Source organism: Rana temporaria, chromosome 2 (assembly GCF_905171775.1).
Source record: "Rana temporaria chromosome 2, aRanTem1.1, whole genome shotgun sequence".
NCBI lineage: Eukaryota > Metazoa > Chordata > Amphibia > Anura > Ranidae > Rana > Rana temporaria.
In genome coordinates this window covers 56,035,034-56,053,744 of record NC_053490.1, presented here as the reverse complement: position 1 = coordinate 56,053,744, position 18,711 = coordinate 56,035,034, and positions in this window count along the sequence as shown.

Genomic DNA, 18,711 nt, shown 5'->3' with positions numbered 1-18,711 from the left:
CACAGAGAGCGGCGAGCCCCCTACACCGCGTGCAGAAGATTGCGTACAGGTACGTGATTTTGTACAACCAGGCCGCCCTGCCACTGATTATATTCAGAAGCGGTTAACTTAGCCTGCACTATAGTGCCTGTAATGCACTGTGAAGGCGGAATCGGTCATGGGATTCTCTTTCGCTACAAGCAATGTAAATAATGAAAAATCTCTTCTCAATAAAGGAAGAAGGGGGAATCGCCATTCACTCATCTTTTCTCTTCACTGCCTGAAGACCCCAAACTGTTAACCATTGCAGTGCAGGAAGAGGACCGGTGATCTGCCGAGCTGGTTCCGGCTATCGTGAAAGTTCCTGCGCAGGCGCAATCTGATCTGCCGAGATGGTTCCTCCTAACGGGAAAGTTCCTTCAAGGACTGCGCAGGCGCAAACTTGCCGACGGAAATCTCCGAACCTCGGCCGGCATCCAGGGCGACGTGGATTTTCGAGGAAAGTGGCCGGTCGGACGGCTCACTCGGCCTCCTGGCTCTTTTTTTTTTTTTTTTAACATCCTCCAATCCACGGGGATGTTAAAGAATGAGCCTGGATGCCGGGCGAGGTTCGGAGATTTCCATCGGCAAGTTTGCGCCTGCGCAGTCCTTGAAGGAACTTCCCCGTTAGGGGAACCTTAAGGACAAGTCACCGGCATCACTACACGGAAGATTTCTCCAGGATCCATCTGCCTGCACAATGTAGGGATTTTTTTTTTATTGCAAAACATCAGCTTTAGGAGTATTTATCTTCCTTACGCTGTACATTGTTGTGCTGTGGAATGTCCTCCCACTCTACAACAAATATGTCAAAAAGGCATGCCTCATGGATTCTCAATGTTTGGTTTTGTGATGATTAAGGTCTGAGCAAGCCAACTGAAACCGCGCGTTAGTCACAGTATCGATTAACATAGCGATGCTGATATTTAATCTGATGTTCTGTTGCATTAACCACTTCCAGACCTGCGCACGACGATGTACGTCCTATTTTTAAAGATTGATATCTCGGTAGCGGCAGCAGCTGCTGCCACAACCGAGGTATCGATCTTTAGTGTGCGCGGTCTGGTACACGATAACGGCGGTCTCCGTGGCGGATTCGCCGCGAGATCGCCGTTATCGGTGGTGGGAGAAGGTGATCGGGACCGTTCGGCTGGTGACTGGGGACGAGACTGAAGGAAAAATCTCCTTCGCCCGTCCCCATAGCTCTGCTGGGCGGAAGTGCCGTCAAAACGTCAGTCCCGCCCAGCCTCTTGAAGAGACAATTTTTTTTTTGTCATTTGAAAAAATTAGTTTCAAACTTTTTTCTTTTTTTTGTTTTTTCATTTTAATCTAAATATGAGATGTGAGGTCTTTTTGACCCCAGATCTCATATTTAAGAGGACCTGTCATGCTTTTTTCTATTACAAGGGATGTTTACATTCCTTATAATAGGAATACAAGTGATACATTTTTTTTTTCAGTGTAAAAAGTAATAAAATAACTAAAAATAAATAAGAAAACAAAAAAAATCTTTTTTTTAAAGCGCCCCGTCCCGACGAGCTCGTGCGCAGAAGCGAACGCATACGCGAGTAGCGCCCGCATATGAAAACGGTGTTCAAATCACACAAGTGAGGTATTGCCGCGATCGTTAGAGCGAGAGCAATAATTCTAGCCCTAGACCTACTCTGTCACTCAAAAAATTCAATCTCTAGAATTTTTTAAACATCGCCCATCGAGATTTTTAAGGGTAAAAGTTTGACGCCATGCCACGAGCGGGCGCAGTTTTTAAGCGTGACATGTTGGGTATCATTTTACTCGGCGTAACATTATCTTTCACAATATATAAAAAAATTGGGCCAAATTTATTGTTGTCTTATTTTTTAATTCAAAAAAGTGAATTTTTTCCAAAAAAAGTGCGCTTGTAAGACCGCTGTGCAAATACGGTGTGACAAAAAGTATTGGAATGACCACTATTTTATTCTCTAGGGTGTTAGAAAAAAAATATATATAATGTTTGGGGGTTTTAAGTAATTTTCTAGCAGAAAAAACTTTTAGTCTTGCAAACACCAAATCTGAAAAACACCTAAGGTCTGGAAGTGGTTAATTGGAAGCCTAATTTTCGCTTTGGTTTGAAAACTGAAACAAGCGAAGGGGAAGCTATAAATGCAGTCATTAGGTGTTTTTTTATGCGGAAACGAGATGTATATTTAAAGACACACTTCCTGGAAAGTCTGAAATATCAATCAGACAAATGCCAATAATTCTAATGGCTGTAAACCTCTATATTGTGTACCTTCCTCCATCCAAGGCTCCATGTGCACTAGTGTTTTTAACCACTTCAGTACCGGGCACTTTCACCCCCTTCCTGCTCAGGCCAATTTTCAGCGCTGTCACACTTTGAATGACAATTGTGCGGTCATGCGACGCTGTACCCAAATTACATTTTTATCCCCCCACAAATAGAGCTTTCTTTTGTGGTATTTGATCACCTTGGCGTTGTTGTTTTTTTGCGCTATAAACAAAAAAAAAAGCAACCATTTAGAAAAACACAATTTCTCTTTCGTTCATGGACGGACACAGCCTTAATCTTGACAAAGTGGGTATTCGCCTTCATTCAGGAGTGACTAGGCAGAAACTTGTAGAAAGTGTTAAACACATCACACCTAATACAGTACCGCCCAGGGGGTGGTCCCTCTGGGTATAACTCCTCTCTCTGCATCTCGCAGGTCAGTTTTTTTTCTGCCTAGGACTCCGGATCCAGGTCAGCACGCGAAAAAGGCTCTGGTAGGTGATCTTATCACCGCAGTGCGAGATATTCTAAAAAAAAGAGGAGTCTGCGGAAGCAACAGAGGCGTCGGTCTCCTTCGGGTTCCGTAAGCCGACCCGCGCGGCTAAGGTGTTTCCTTGTGTGTCATATCTAGACAAACTTTTATACAAGGAGTGGGACAAGACACAGAAGGTTTTTTCAGTCCCTAAAAATTTGGCGGGATGTTACCCTCTTGAGGAGAGTTTCCTGAAAAAATGGACCTCTCTTCCGATAGGGGACCCTCCAGTGTCCAGATTTAAACAAGGTAACCATGATTCCGGTGAAAGGGGCTCTTGCTTTCAAGGACTCTGTGGACAAGAGGGCTAAGGCGGTCACCCGCAACCTATACACGGTGGTGGGCTCGGCTGTGCGCCTAATGATGGTTGGGGCCCTGGTGTCTCAGACACTCACTGAATGGGCAAAGATGCTGCACAATGGGTTAAAGGCACGTCAGGCTCCCTCGGACGAGGTAGCTTTGGCCGACCAGTTGGGTTCAAAATATCAAGTCCTAAACCACTAGCCAGGCCTTAAGAGTTACTCGCCACCACTTTCCCCACCCAACCCCTAAGTCCGCCCCTAAACACACTTTTGTAAACTATCTCATGAAATGACACTGTTAAATGTTTTATGCAGAATTAAGTTCCAAAAATAAATATTAACAACTTTAACAATATTAACATGAAGCATATCAGTACCCATCAGTGCGGCCTCATCAGTCGCCACCAGTGCAGATTAAGAGTGCCGATTAATCAGTTTCATAATATCACAGCTTTTTCTTGTATGTTAATTGCATATGGATTATAGCACTGAGAACTTTGCAGTACATACATTTTCACTGAATATGCACTGTTTAATGAGTTTGCATTAATTTTAGCATGCATGGAGCACTTTTCACATGCTGAAATCAATGCAAACTCATTAAACGGTGCATATTAAAGCGGCATGATTCTGGCCAAAATGAGAATCACGATTTTTTTGCTTAGAATAAAGATCACGATTCTTGTGGCGTAAAATCTTTCACATTATCCCCAAAAAAATTGGGCTGACTTTACTGGTTATTTTTTTTTTTATTTATTAAAAAGACTGCTGCGCAAATACAGTGTGACATAAAATAACAACTACCATTTTATTCTCTAGTCTAGGGTCTCTACTAAAAAATATATATATAATGTTTGGGAACTCTAAGTAATTTTCTAGCAAAAAAAAAAAAACACAACTGTCAGAAAAAGGTTTGGTGGTTAAACGTTTACATACAGAAGTCTATTCCTTTGATATAAAAGACAAATTGATACAATGTTTAGACTTGACATTCCACTGATAGAATGTTTTAAAACTTGGCAGACTGCCCAGACTTTGACTTTTGATGGCTGAGAGCAGAGAGAAAATTCTCTGCATACCAAAGATCGGGAAACCCTTTGTCAAGATTGCAACGATGACAAAAATCGCGATGACGATTCTTGACAATTAATCGTGTAGCTCTAGTGCATATTCAGTGAAAATGTATGTACTGCAAAGTTTACAGTATATGAACTTTCACTAAATGTGCACTGTTTAATACATTTGCGGCACGGAACACTTTATTCATACCCGTCCTCGTAGATCATACCCGTTCTCATAGATCATACCTTTCCTCAGGCTTCTCCTGCAGATCATTGAAGCTCCTCTCCATCATAATCTCCAGCCAGTCCTCCTCGGAGGGAGCGGGGTGCTTGGCGACGATGATGATGCTCTCTGTCACTCAGCAATGCTGTCACTGCACTGTCACCCCCCAGCTGCCCTTCAGTCACCGCCGTTATCACCCCCGGCCGCCGTTTATTTCTTTACGCGCTGACAGGACGAAGAGCCAAGCAGGACAAAACGTGCTTAGAGGAGCGCACAAGAGGGCAGGGCCAGTCACCGGCCGCTCTAGGGAGCATCAGTCCCTCTCCGCTACACAGCCAAGTACGTTCCATACTGCCCATAAGTGCCACGCTACAGCAAGCCATCAGGGACTGTATATATGCGGGACTTAGCCGTGCTTTTTTTTTTTTGTGCAGGTCCCCCCTGCAAATTGCCACCTTGTTGGCCCAGGCCAAGATACAGCACTGGTTGAACCTCTAGCATATTTGCTATCCTTAGTGTGAGATGCTGACTGTTATAAAATACTTCTGACACGGTACTGATGGTTTTGAAAGGCTCAAGAGGTCTTCTGGCTCTTATGATACTGGAAATTTATACATCTGCATATATAAACACATCCAGCCCCCCATGTGGGTGGGGAGATGAAGTTGAGGGTAGAGGGGGGGAGGGGGTCGATGGTTTGGGATATTTTATTTTTGTAGATAGCAGTTTTATGTTTTTCTATTACGTCTCACTGTGGGTGTGATTTTATGTGGCCTTGACGGTATTGTCACAACCTTGTTATTGTTTTTTCTATTGTATAACGGTAATAAAAAATAATTTCTCAAAAAAAAATGGTTTGAATCTCGGCCGGTTCAACAGGAACCGGCAGAGATTCGTACTGTGTATGGCTGGCCTTAAAAAAAAAAAAACGTATTAAATGTATTCATCTATATCTTTTTATATCCTGCCTGAAGTTCAGCTGTGCTAGAAAGATAAGGTCTCAGCTTCATGACAACACATATATACAGTATATATAAGATAAGATCCTGAAACATTCAGTCTGTTCGATCATAATGACTAAGCAGATATGGTTTGTGCTCAGTCACGAGAATTATAAGTAGAGGATCTTGTCATCAGTGACTGTATGTATCACATGCCTCCACGATATCCATATTATACATGCCCCCAGGCCTTTCTGAGAAAAAAGAAAATTTGCTGATCCTTTGGGGATGACTATCAGTTAAAGGGATTGTAAAGCTTGTAAAAACATCTTGCCCTGTCTGGCCACCCCGAGCCTCCGTTTTACTTACCAGTGCCCCGAATCTCCGTGGGCACGATCCTGCGTTGCTTTCCCCCAGCTCCCGTGGACTCTTCATTGGATGATTGATAACAGCGCAGCCATTGGTCACCGCTGCTGTCAATCAAATCAATGACACGGCGCGCCGGGGGCGGGGCCGAATGATGCACTTGGCGGCTATCACATGGGAGCATGCCCGAAAGCTAACCCCCCTGGGAGAACGATACCCAGAGGGGGGTTAGCTCTTGCGGGGAGGAGCCGAGACAGCTGCCAAGGGACCCCAGAAGATGAGGATCGGGGCCACTCTGTGCAAAACGAACTACAAAGTGGAGGTAAGTATGAGATGTTTGTTATTTAAAAAAAAAATTATCTATACACCCCCTTTAAGTCTTAAAATCTCTGTTATATACTTTCCAAGCTATTTTGGCAGGGATATTTTTTCTCCTTGTGTAGCCCTCTTTCAAAGGGGGGAGGGGGTGAGAGGTTATAGGAAATGGCTCTCCCCAAACAGGATATTGCGCTAAACCTGTAGGTAAATATGAGGGAGTGATAATAAAGTTGGCAGTGCCCTCCACCCAGGACAAGACCTCTGTGAACAGAGGGGATTCCATTCCTGGAAAATTACCCATAATCTAATCAAAGTACCGTATTTATCGGGGGAATTGCGCGCTCCGGCGTATAGCGCGCACCCCTAAAGTGGACCCGCATTCCTGTGGAAAAAAGATTTTTGTACTTACAGTTTAGGTGTCTTGCGTGGCGTCCATCGGCGGCCTCGTCGAGTCCAGCGTCCGTCTGCGGCTTCGGGTGTCCTCTTCGTCGGGTCTGGCGTCCTTCTGCGGCGTCCTCCCCGCTCGTTTCCCGCGCCGAGTTTGAATACTGCGCCGGCATATACCGAGCGCAGTACACTCGTGTATAGTCAGGGAGGCTCGGCTCCTCTCGCGCTCACGTCCTGTACGTCCAGGACGTGAGCGCGAGAGGAGCCGAGCCTGCCCGACTATACACGAATGTACTGCGCTTGGTATATGCCGGCGCAGTATTCAAACTCGGCGCGGGTATCGGCGTATACTGCGCACCCACGATTTTGCCCTGATTTTCAGGGCAAAAAAAGTGCGTGGTATACGCCGATAAATACGGTAATTGGAAGCAGGGGAACTACTGCAATCAGCATATAGAATTAAACATAAGTATATAGGTGTGCACCAGTTTAGAAATAGTACAAGCTTTACATAAGATGAGATTAATGACAGTGCATACATCCAATGTACAAACGGGTATTATCAGCAAAGGGCCTAATAGGAGTCCTGGTGGATTTGTGCATATATACCCGGGTATATAGAGTTATTAATAGTGATATCACCAAATAAATGTTACAGCAAAGTCAAATTACAGGGGCCTCTGAGGATGATGCGGCATCTGTCTGTGTCATAGGCCTGAAGACAAGATCTGCGCTCCAACTGTTGTCTAACCAGCCTGGAACGGAGTTTCCCACCAGCAGGAACTGTGGTGTGGCACTGGAACTCAGAATCAGCCTATCTACTCTGTACTTTAGTCCCTCTCTAATAGTTTTTTATCTGACATGCAACTGAACCTCTAAGCCAGGGGTAAGCAACCTTGGCCCTCCAGCTGTGGTAAAACTACAAGTCCCATAAGACATTGCAAGACCCTGGCAATCACAAGCATGACTCTTAGAGGCATAATGGGATTTGTAGTTTCACCACAGCTGGAGTGCCGAAGGTTGCCTACCCCTGCCTAAGCCCATGATCCTGAAGTGGCCACCAGATGTCTAACCTGCTGGTTATCAAACCCTAAGCTAAAACTAGCTATAGAATCCTAGACCAGAAGGGACATGGTTAATTAGAATAGCAGGAGCTGCATAAAGACTCTATTGCAGTAAACAGGTTCACCTACCAATATACTGGACGGTGACTACAACACAGACAGCATGAATATTGATACAACCCTGGCCTATCCCAGAGAGGCAGGCTCCGATGGCATGCTGGGAGACGGTATATGTTCTGTGTGCACACTAAGCTCGGGGTATTTTCCCAGAGGGGATTAGTCCAGCCTGGACGGCACGCTGTCCACCCAGGCAAAGTTGCCTTTTTTGTCTGCTGTCGTGAGGCCTCCGGTACAACCTGAGGGCCTGGATGCTGAGACCCTGCTGCTAAAGAAGAGACTTTCCACTGAAGATCTAATCTGGTATCACCAGAGTAAGGTCTATTTAAAGGGGAGGCCGGCTGGTGTACTGAAGAGCTTTGTCCATATCTTCTACTTATAGGGGACTCTGCTCTTGTGGCTCTAAGAGAGGATTCACAGTTACCTACTACTGCTACCCTAAAGCTGAAGTCTGTTTGCTACAAGCACATATTTCCATATTGCTTGTCCTGAAGAACACCAAAGTCCTCAAGTGTACATAGTTCTTGTTTTTGGAGTATCCCACCTAATTCCCTCATCCCTATCCAAGTTCTCCAAAAATAAAAACACCCCCTAGACTGGTCATTGAAAAAACATGTGAATGAGCCTGTATGGTTGTGCCTGTTTGTGGGGCAAAGCCTGTGAGTAAGACCTGGACAGTAATCCTGCGGCTCCTATGGGAATAACGCTACACATGTGTAATATTAACAAAGACTTCAGCCCCCTTTACTCTGATACCCCTAACTAAAATTTAGTGGAACCAATTGCCTTTAGAAGTCACCTAATTAGTAAATAAGGTCCACCTGTGTGTAATTTAATCTCAGTATAAATACAGCTGTTCTGTGAAGCCCTCAGTTAGAGAACCTTGGTGAACAAACAGCATCATGAAGGCCAATGAACACACCCAGACAGGTCAGGGATAAAGTTGTGGAGAAGTTTAAAGCAGGGTTAGGTTATAAAAAAATATCTCAAGCTTTAAACATTAACAGAGCACTGTTCAATCCATCATCAAAAAAGGCAAAGAGTATATCACAACTGCAAACCTACCAAGACATGCTTAAACTGACAGGCTAAGCAAGGAGAGCATTCGTCAGAGAAGCTGCCAAGAGGCCCATGGTAACTCTGGAGGAGCTGCAGAGATCCACAACTCAGGTGAGAGAATCTGTCTACAGGACAACTATGAGTTGTGCACTCCACAAATTTGGCCTTTATGAAAGAGTGGCAAGAAGAAAGCCATAAGAAGTCCTGTTTGTGAGAAGCCATGTGGGGACACAGCAAACATGTGGAAGAAGGTGCTCTGGTTAGGTGAGACCAAAATGTTACTTTTTAGCCTAAAAGCAAAATGCTATGTGTGGTGGAAAACGAACACTGCACATCACCCTGAACACACCGTCCCCACTGTGAAACATGGTGGTGGCAGCATCATGTTGCAGGGATGCTTTTCTTCTGCAGGGACAGGGAGGCTGGTCAGAGTTGATTGGAAGATGGATGGATCCAAATACAGGGCAATCTCAGAAGAAAACCTGTTAGAGTCTACAAAAGACTTAAGACTGGGGCAGAGATTCACCTTCCAGCAGGACAACGACCCTAAACATACAGCCAGAGCTACAATGGAATGGTTTAGATCAAAGAATAATCATGTGTTAGAATGGACCAGTCAAAGTCCAGACCTAAATCCAACTGAGAATCTGTGGCAAGACATGAAATTTGCTGTTTACAGACTCTCCATCCAATCTGACAGAGCTTGAGCTATTTTGCAAAGAAGAATGGGCAAAAATGTCTCTCTCTAGATGTGTAAAGCTGGTAGAGACATCGCCAAAAAGACTTGCAGCTGTAATTGCAGAGAAAGGAGGTTCTACAAAGTATTGACTCCGGGGGGCTGAATACAAATGCACCCCACACTTTTCACAGATTTATTTGTAAAAAAAATATGAAATCCATTTATCATTTTCCTTCCACTTCACAATTATGTGCCAATTTGTGTTGGTCTATCACATAAATCCCAATAAAATGCACTTATGTTTTTGGTTGTAACATGACAAAATGTGGAGCATTTCAAGGGGTATGAATACTTTTTCAAGGCACTCTACCTGTAGGTAAAATGAATATCTCCTAAACGTGCGCCGTTTAGGAGATATTTACCCTGGGTGCCGCTGCTGACGTCACCAGCGCATACAATCTAAAGGTCTGGCATATCGTGCCGGACCTTCTGCCGGAACTGAGGGCTCCCGAGCACATGCGGGAATAACATCATCGTGTCTCAGGCCACTCACAGCACGGGAGCCCGCGAATTCGGAAGAAAGACCGGGGGAAGATGACAGCCCTCTCAGCGGTGACAGCACGCCGCTGGGAGGTCTTCGTTCTAAGGTAAGCATTTCACAATGTGCTAGTATATGATGCATACTAGCACATAATGCCATTGCCTTATAGGTAATTTTTTTTTCAATTCTGCACTATCGCTTTAACCACTTCAGCCCCTGAAAGTTTCACCCTCTTAATGATTAGGCCATTTTTTGAGAAACAGCTTTGCGTTAATTTAACTGACAATTGCGTGGTCGTGCGACATTGTACCCAAATAAAATTCATGTCCTTTTTTTTCCCCCACAAATAGAGCTTTCTTTTGGTGGTATTTGATCGCCTCTGTTTTTTTACTTTCTGCTATAAAACAATAAATGTAAAAAATCTAATTTCTTCATCAATTTAGGCCAATATATATTCTGCTACATATATTTGGGAAAAAAAAGTGTATATTGATTGGTTTGCGCAAAAGTTATAGCGTCTACAAATTGTCGTAAATTTAGGGACTTTTTTTTATTTATTTTTTATATTTTTTACTAGTAATGGCGGCAATTTTTAGCAGGACTGCGACATTGCGGCCGACAAATCTAACACTAAATGACACTTTTTGGGGACCAGTGACACCAATCCAGTAAGCAGTGCTAAAAAATTCACTGTCACTGTACTTATGACACTGGCAGGGAAGGGGTTATTATCAGGGGCAATCAAAAGGTTAAGTGTGCTCCTAGGGAGTGTTTTTTAACTGTGTGGGGGATGGTTTAACTGGAAAAAGATAGAGAGATGTGTTCCTGATAAGCAGGAACACAAGATCTCTCTCTTCCTCTCTGACAGAACGGCGGTCTGCCTTGTTTAGGCAGACCGCCGTTCTGCCTTTCCAGCGAACAATCGGTGGCCATCGCAGCCACCGGACCCGCTGATTGGCTCCCGCTTTGTCCAATCACAGTGGGAGCGTGGTGGCGTGTGCGCTTAAGGGCCACCCTGCCGCAGTACATGTACGTGGAGCGGTCCTTAAGTGGTTAAAGCACATGTAAACCTAAAAAAACTAAAATGTAATACACTGTAGCAACTTACCAGTGCTTAGATGTACTGGCTGCACTGCATTCCATTTGTTGTTTTCAGGCTAAAAACTATGGGCCAGATTCACGTAGAATCGCGGCGGCGTAACTTATCCTAGATAAGTTACAGCGCCGCAATTTTTCATCGCAAGTGCCTGATTCACCAAGCACTTGCGATGAAAACTACGCCCGCGGCCTCCGGCGTAAGGCGGGCCAATTTAAATGGGCGTGTGCCATTTAAATTAGGCGCGCGCCCGACCTACCGCGCATGCTTCGTTTCCGAACTTCCGCCGTGCTTTGCGCGCAGTGACATCATTTTTTCGAACGGCGACGCGCACTTCCGTATTCCCGGACGGCTTACGCAAACGACGTTGATTTTTAAATTTCGACGCGGGAACGACGGCCATACTTTAGACAGCAATACACTTGCTGACTAAAGTTAAGGCACCAAAAAAAAAGTGTAACTTTGCGACGGGAAACTTGACTAGCGGCGACGTAGCGAACGCGAAAAACCGTCGTGGATCCGCTGTAACTCCTAATTTGCATACCCGACGCTGGTTTACGACGCGAACTCCCCCCCAGCGGCGGCCGTGGTACTGCATCCTAAGATCCGACAGTGTAAAACAATTACGCATGTCGGATCTTAGGGATATCTATGCGTAACTGATTCTATGAATCAGCCGCATAGATAGAAACAGAGATACGGCGGCGTATCAGCAGATACGCCTGCGTATCCCTTTTGTGAATCTTTCCCTATTTTTGCAAGTACAGAATATACCTGTTGATTAGAAAAGAAAACACAAATAGTCTTATCTGTTCTGTGTAAACTATTGATCCCATCTTTGCATTATGTAACTGAGATACACAAAGGCTTGTATAAAACAAATGTTTGAAGTTCTGCATGTGTGGCAACCATGGCTCCCGCCATAGATACAATGGAGAATTTAGTATTGTATACTTGCCAACAGTCCTGATTTTCCCGGGACAATCCCGATAATTGGACCCTTGTCCCGATCTGAGTGCATCCCGATCAAAATCCCGGGATCTTGCTTTTGTCCCAGGCATCTGGACTTTTTTTGGCACCTGCCGCAGTTTCTGGCTACGAAAATATGTCCACCAGATCCATTCTGGCTAGCAGGTCTCTTTCAGTGGAGAGGGGAGGGGCCTCCGATCCATGCGGCTACTCTCTTGTACACACTTACCTGTCCAGCGCACCCGCAATGTCGGCAGCCGAGGCGGAGCAATCGCTCATCTCTCGGGCTGCCCCCACCACCATCCTCTGTGAGGGAATCGGGAAGTGAAGCGTTGCGGCTTCAAGGCCTGGTTCCCTACTGCGCATGCGCGAGCTGCGTTGTCCGTCCTCACAGGTCCCCGCTCTCTCCCGGGAACAGTGTGTTTCCCAGGAGACAGCGGGGGAGGGGCAGCGGAAGTGGTGTGACTCCCACGAGTCTATTCCCGGAAGTCTTCGACAGGTATCTGCACCCCCATCCCCCCTGAAAGGTGCCAAATGTGACACCGGAGGGGGCTAGGGTTCAGAAAAGTGGAAGTTCAATTTTTGGGTGGAACTCCACTTTAACCTAAGCATGTAATGCACCACTAAACCTATCACAAATCTAAGAATACGATCACAGTGATAGTACCACCAGTATACAATCAACCCTTTGTGAAAACCAATCAATAACTCCCATAAGGTATGCCTTAAAATTGTTATCTATTTTCACGCTATCTATGCTTTGGGGATTAAAAAAAAAACGCATTTTCACTTTACTTAAAACCATTAAACCTACAAAATATTTTCTTTGTGTATGAGTAGAGTGCAGGATTATGACCTCTCATGTTTTTAATGGTTGTCTGGGATCCTTTTGGGATTATTTTCCCTCCATTTCTTTCCTGCAGCCATGACATAAAATCCCGCCTTTGTGAGGAGAAGCCCTGTGTCCCCATTGGTGGATTTCCTCTTATCATCCGTTTTGTCCACTGTTGGGGTTTTCCCCCATACTTTCTATCCTGGTTTTAAAGTGTATATCCAGTGGAAATCCTTTTAAAAATGTTTTCTTTATATCGGAGTGAAGTCACATTTTTATGGTTGTGTTTCTTTTAGGGTTATTTTCCCTCAGTTTCTGTCCCGAAGAGATGACCTAAAATCTCCCCTTTTATGAGGTAAATCCTCACCTTTAAGAGATGTCCCCACTGGTACATTTCCTCTTACCACCTGTTTTGTAAACTGTTGGGTTTTTCCCATACGTTCTATCCTGGTTATCAGGAGATTACAGTGTATGTAAAGGCAAAAGCAATGTTTATAGTGTCATTATCATATTACTCAATGTGGACTTTTATATAATCCTCGGTTTCAAGATTCCCATCCACAGCGTCTTACTTCTTAATCATGCTGGTGTGTCCGTTTCTGTAGCATTTCCTTTGGAGGGCTTACAACACTGCAAAAGCGCTTGTCATCTTGCAGCAGCATCATAACCCTCCATCCACAACACCACCCCATAAATCATCATAGGACCTCCTGCTCTCTAGCTCCCTTGTTACCCCCTCCCATGCTCGCCTTCAGGACTTCTCCAGAGCCTCTCCCATCCTCTGGAACTCCCTGCCCCAGTATGTCCAATCAGCCCCTACCATGTCCACCTTTAGGAGATCCCTGAACTCATTTATTCAGGGAAGCCTATCCCACAACCACCTAACAACTGTCCCCGAGCCACCACCATCAAATCATTCTCTGCAGCTATTACCTTTTGTACCACCACCCCCTCCCTTTACAATGTAAGCTCTACGAGCAGGGCTCCCTGCACCTTCTGTATTGAACTGTTCTGTAATTGTGTTGTCCCCAGTGCCGATCCTGACCTCCCTGGGGCCCTAAGCAAAATTCTGCTAAGGGGCCCTCTACGGTGGTGAAAAATGGGCGTGGTTATTGGAAATAGTGGGCGTGGCTTACATGGGCGTGGCTCGGTGTGGTTAGAGTCTGAGATGAATGAGGGAGAGAAAGAAAGAAAGAGGGAGAGAAAGAAAAAAGGAGGGAGAGAGAAAGAAGGAGGGAGAGAAAGAAGCAGAGAGAAAAGGGGAGAAAAAAAGGAGAGGGAGAGAAAGAAAGAGGGAGAGAAAGAAAGGAGAGAGAGAGAAAGAAGGAGGGAGAGAAAGAAAGAGGGAGAGAAAGAAAGAGGGAGAGAAAGGCCTTGTACACACGACCAGACATGTCCGATGAAAACGGTCCGCGGACCGTTTTCATCGGACATGTCTGCTGGGAGGTTTTGGTCTGATGTGTGTACACACCATCAGACCAAAATCCCCGCGGACAGAGAACGCGGTGACGTATACGACACCGACGTTCTCTGACGCGGAAGTTCAATGCTTCCACGCATGCGTCTAATCAATTTGACGCATGCGCGGGATTTCGGGCCGTTGGTTATACATCATAACCAGCGGACATGAGTCATACTAACCATAGGACATGTCCGACGGACAGCTTTCCAGCGGACAAGTTTCTTAGCATGCTAAGAAACTTTTGTCCGCTGGAAACCTGTCCGCTCGGCCGGAAAAATGTCCGCTAGGCCCTACACACGGTCGGACATGTCCGCGGAAACTGGTCCGCGGACCAGTTTCAGCAGACATGTTTGGTCGTGTGTACAAGGCCAAAGAGGGAGAGAAAGAAAGAAGGGGAGAAAGAGGGAGAGAAAGAAAGGAGAGAAAGAGGGAGAGAAAAAAAAGAAAGAGGGAGAGAAAGAAAGAAGGAAAGACAGAAAGAAAGAGGGATGGAGGGACAGCGGGCACAGATCCTTCACCACAATAGAAATGTGTATTCCAGAAAGTTTAACAAATCAGCAGATAAAGATTCTCCACCTGGTGTTGGCGCTTCAATCATCCCGACACCATGGTTGTTATGGTGTCAGGATGATTGAAGTGCATTATTTCTATTATTACATTGTAATATAGAATGAAATTATTCAACTTACCATAATGCAGAATCAGTGGAAGCCCGGAGTCCCTCCTTACATCAGGCATTCCCAGCGGAGCTCCTCCTTACATCAGGTATTCCCAGCGGAGTCCACCCTTACATCAGGTATTCCCAGCGGAGTCCCCCCCTTACATTAGGTATTCCCAGCGGAGTCCCCCCTTACATCAGGTGTATTCAGCGGAGCCCCTCCTTACATCGGGTATTCCCAGCGGAGTCCCCCCTTACATCAGGTATTCCCAGCGGAGTCCCCCCTTACACCAGGCAATCTAAGCGGAGTCCCCCTTACACTAGGCATTCCCAGCAGGGTCCCCCCTTACACCAGGCAATCCCAGCAGAGTCCCTCTTACACCAGGCATTCCCAGCGGAGTCCCCCTTACACCAGGCAATCCCAGCAGAGTCCCCCCTTACACCAGGTATTCCCAGCAGAGTCCCCCCTTACACCAGGCAATCCCAGCAGAGTCCCCCTTATACCAGAAATTCCCAGCGGAGTCTCCCCTCACACCAGGCATTTCCAGCGGAGTCCCCCTTACACCAGGCAATCCCAGCAGAGTCCCTCCTTACACCAGGTATTCCCAGCGGAGTCCCCCCCTTACACCAGACATTCCCAGCGGAGTCCCCCCTTACACCAGACATTCCCAGCGGAGTCCCCCCTTACACCAAGCATTCCCAGCGAAGTCCCCCTTACACCAGGCATTCCCAGCGGAGTCCCTCCTTACACCAAGCATTCCCAGCGGAGTCCCCCTTAAACCAGACATTCCCAGCGGAGTCCCCCTTACACCAGATAACAACAGAAACTAGGGAATGCCCCGGGAAAAACCAAGCCTCCTTACCGACCAGCCGGCAGAACAACCAAATTAACCTGTCTAACAGTATGCGTTAAAAACAGGGGTTTTGTCCGCACACATTTGCTAACGCATGCGTGAGCCACAGAGCCACGCCAAGGCACCCTGTAATCTGTGGTCCTAACACTAAACAATGAGTGTCCCCACAGTGGAGGCACATGCATTCTAATGGATAGATAGGGGCAGGTGGACTGAAGGGGAGCCACCCCTCCTTAGGCCGGGTACTCACGACCAAACATGTATGGTGAAAGCGGTCCGTCGGACCGTTTTCACCATACATGTCTGCCAGAGGGCTTCTGTACGATGGTTGTACACACCATCGTACAGAAGTCCGCGCGTAAACAATACGCGGGGCGTGTCCGCGGTGTCGCCGCGTCGATGACGCGGTGTCGCCGCGACAATGACGCGGCGACGTGGGCGGCCCGCCTTTAAAATGCTTCCACGCATGCGTCGAAGTAATTCGACGCATGCGAGGGACGGCGGGCGGCTGGACATGTACGGTAGGTCTGTACTGACGACCGTACATGTCCGAGCGGGCAGAATTCCAGCGGACTGTTTTAAAACAAGTCCAGGAATATTTGTCTGCTGGGAAAAGGCCCGGCGGGCAAATGTTTGCTGGAATTCGGCCCGCTCGCGCCCACACACGAGCAAACATGTCTGCTGAAACTGGCCTGCGGGCCAGTTTCAGCAGACATGTTTGCTCGTGAGTATGGGGCCTTAAAGGTACAGGAGCACACCAAACACCCAGCATATAGCACAATGGCTGCAAAGGTATTGGTGCACTGCTGGACCAATTTAAGCACCACAGGTGAAACATAAACGTGTCCACCGCCCCCATCTATTGCTGGCAATCGCAGTAAGTGGCATAGGAAGGCTAACACAGATAACAACAACACCTGGGAAATGCCCAGGGAAAAGCCAAGCCTCCTTACCGACCAGCCTTACACCAGGCATTCCCAGCAGAGTCCCCCCTTACACTAGGCACTCCCAGCGGAGTCCCCCCTTACATCAGGCATTCCCAGCAGAGTCCCTCCTTACACCAAGCATTCCCCCTTACACCAGGTGTCCCCAGTGGAGCCCCTCCTTACATCAGGTATTCCCAGCGGAGTCCCCCCTTACACCAGGCAATCCCAGCAGAGTCCCTCCTTACACCAAGCATTCCCCCTTACACCAGGTGTCCCCAGTGGAGCCCCTCCTTACATCAGGTATTCCCAGCGGAGTCCCCCCTTACACCAGGCAATCCCAGCGGAGTCCCTCCTTACACCAAGCATTCCCAGCGGAGTCCCCCCTTTACACCAGGCATTCCCAGCGGAGGGATCCTCTTGCAGGGGTTTGTTTCTGCTTATTACAGCCACAAAGAGGGTAGAGGGTTCTTTACTGTAAGAGCGGCAAGGATGTGGAATTCCCTTCCACAGGCGGTGGTCTCAGCGGGGAGCATCGATAGTTTAAAAAAACTATTAGATAAGCACCTGAACGACTACAACATACAGGCATATACAATGTAATACTGACATATAATCACACACATAGGTTGGACTTGTGTCTTTTTCAACCTCACCTACTATGTAACAAAAGCAGCATCTAGCTTCTGGCCACTTGGTCACCCAACTTGATCTGGGCATCCTCTCTGCCTATAAAGCACTGTTTCACTGGCTATACAAGTGTCTCATTGTAATATACAGATATCTGTCAAATGGTGCCGGTGTTCCGTCAGATTAGGCGACCCGTCAGATTTCATAATGGAAGTAACGTTCTGTCATGGCCATCTTGGTACACCCCGCACTCGGCCACACTAAGCCTCCAGTCGCCAAGCAGACATCTTTTTACCGAAATCTTGCTTTTCACACTTATTTTTACCACTGAACTGAGCTTCTATCGTCAAATACAGTGTTTAGAACACTGTGACACTGTTTTGATGTTGAATTTTAAAAGCAGCGGCAAAGCCTGCGGTTCTCACAGGTTTGATAATCTGACAGAAGACCGCTGCTTTTAAAATTAAACATCAAAACAGTGTCACGGACTTCTAAATACTGTATTTCACGATATAAGCTGTTTAGTGGTAAGAATAAGTGTGAAACCCAAGACGTCGGTGGATGTAAAAAGATGTTCTCTTGGCGACTTTAGACTGTAGGCTTACTGTGGCTGAGTGCGGGTGTACCAAGATGGCGGAGACAGAACGTCACTTCTGTTACACGATTTTCACGGGTCACCTAATCTGACGGAACACTCGTCTGTAGGCCCAGGACATGGACCTATACCCACCCAATTCTGCCTCAGCAACAACTTCCCCCATAGTAGCCATGACTGCCTGGAAGCTCTTCTCTTTGACTGTAAACCCGCCTGCTAACCTGGTAAACCACCTGCCAAGTGCTAACCACTAAGCAATTGTGCTGCCCATTCTTATTAGTATACTGCATTATATCCGTGACACATTCACTGCATGTCACTCCGTCAGCGACTACATATTCATGTCTGTAGTTGTGTTTTTTTTTTTTCTTACGTAAGAGGAAAGGGGAAATTTTACCTGCCAAATACCGTAATTCCTGCAACACATGATGACATAACTAGAGGATTTCCAGCATTGCTTGAATGGGGAAACGCAAGCTCTCAATTCCTGGAGCCTCAAGGAGCAGGAAATCCTTTTAACCACTTCAGCGCTACTTTAACTGACAATTGCGCAGTCATTTTATTGTTATCATTTTATTTTATTAATTCTTTTACACAAATAGAGTTTTTTCTTTTTTTTTTTTTGGTTGTATTTGGTCACCATGGCCATTTTTTTTGTAATATAAGCTAAAAAAGACTGAACATTTAAACAATACAGTATATATTTTTTACTTTCATATATAAAACATATGCAATAAAAAAAATTACATTTCTTCATAAATTTGGGCCAGAATGTATTCTGCTACATATCTTTGGTAAAAAAAAAAATCCCAATA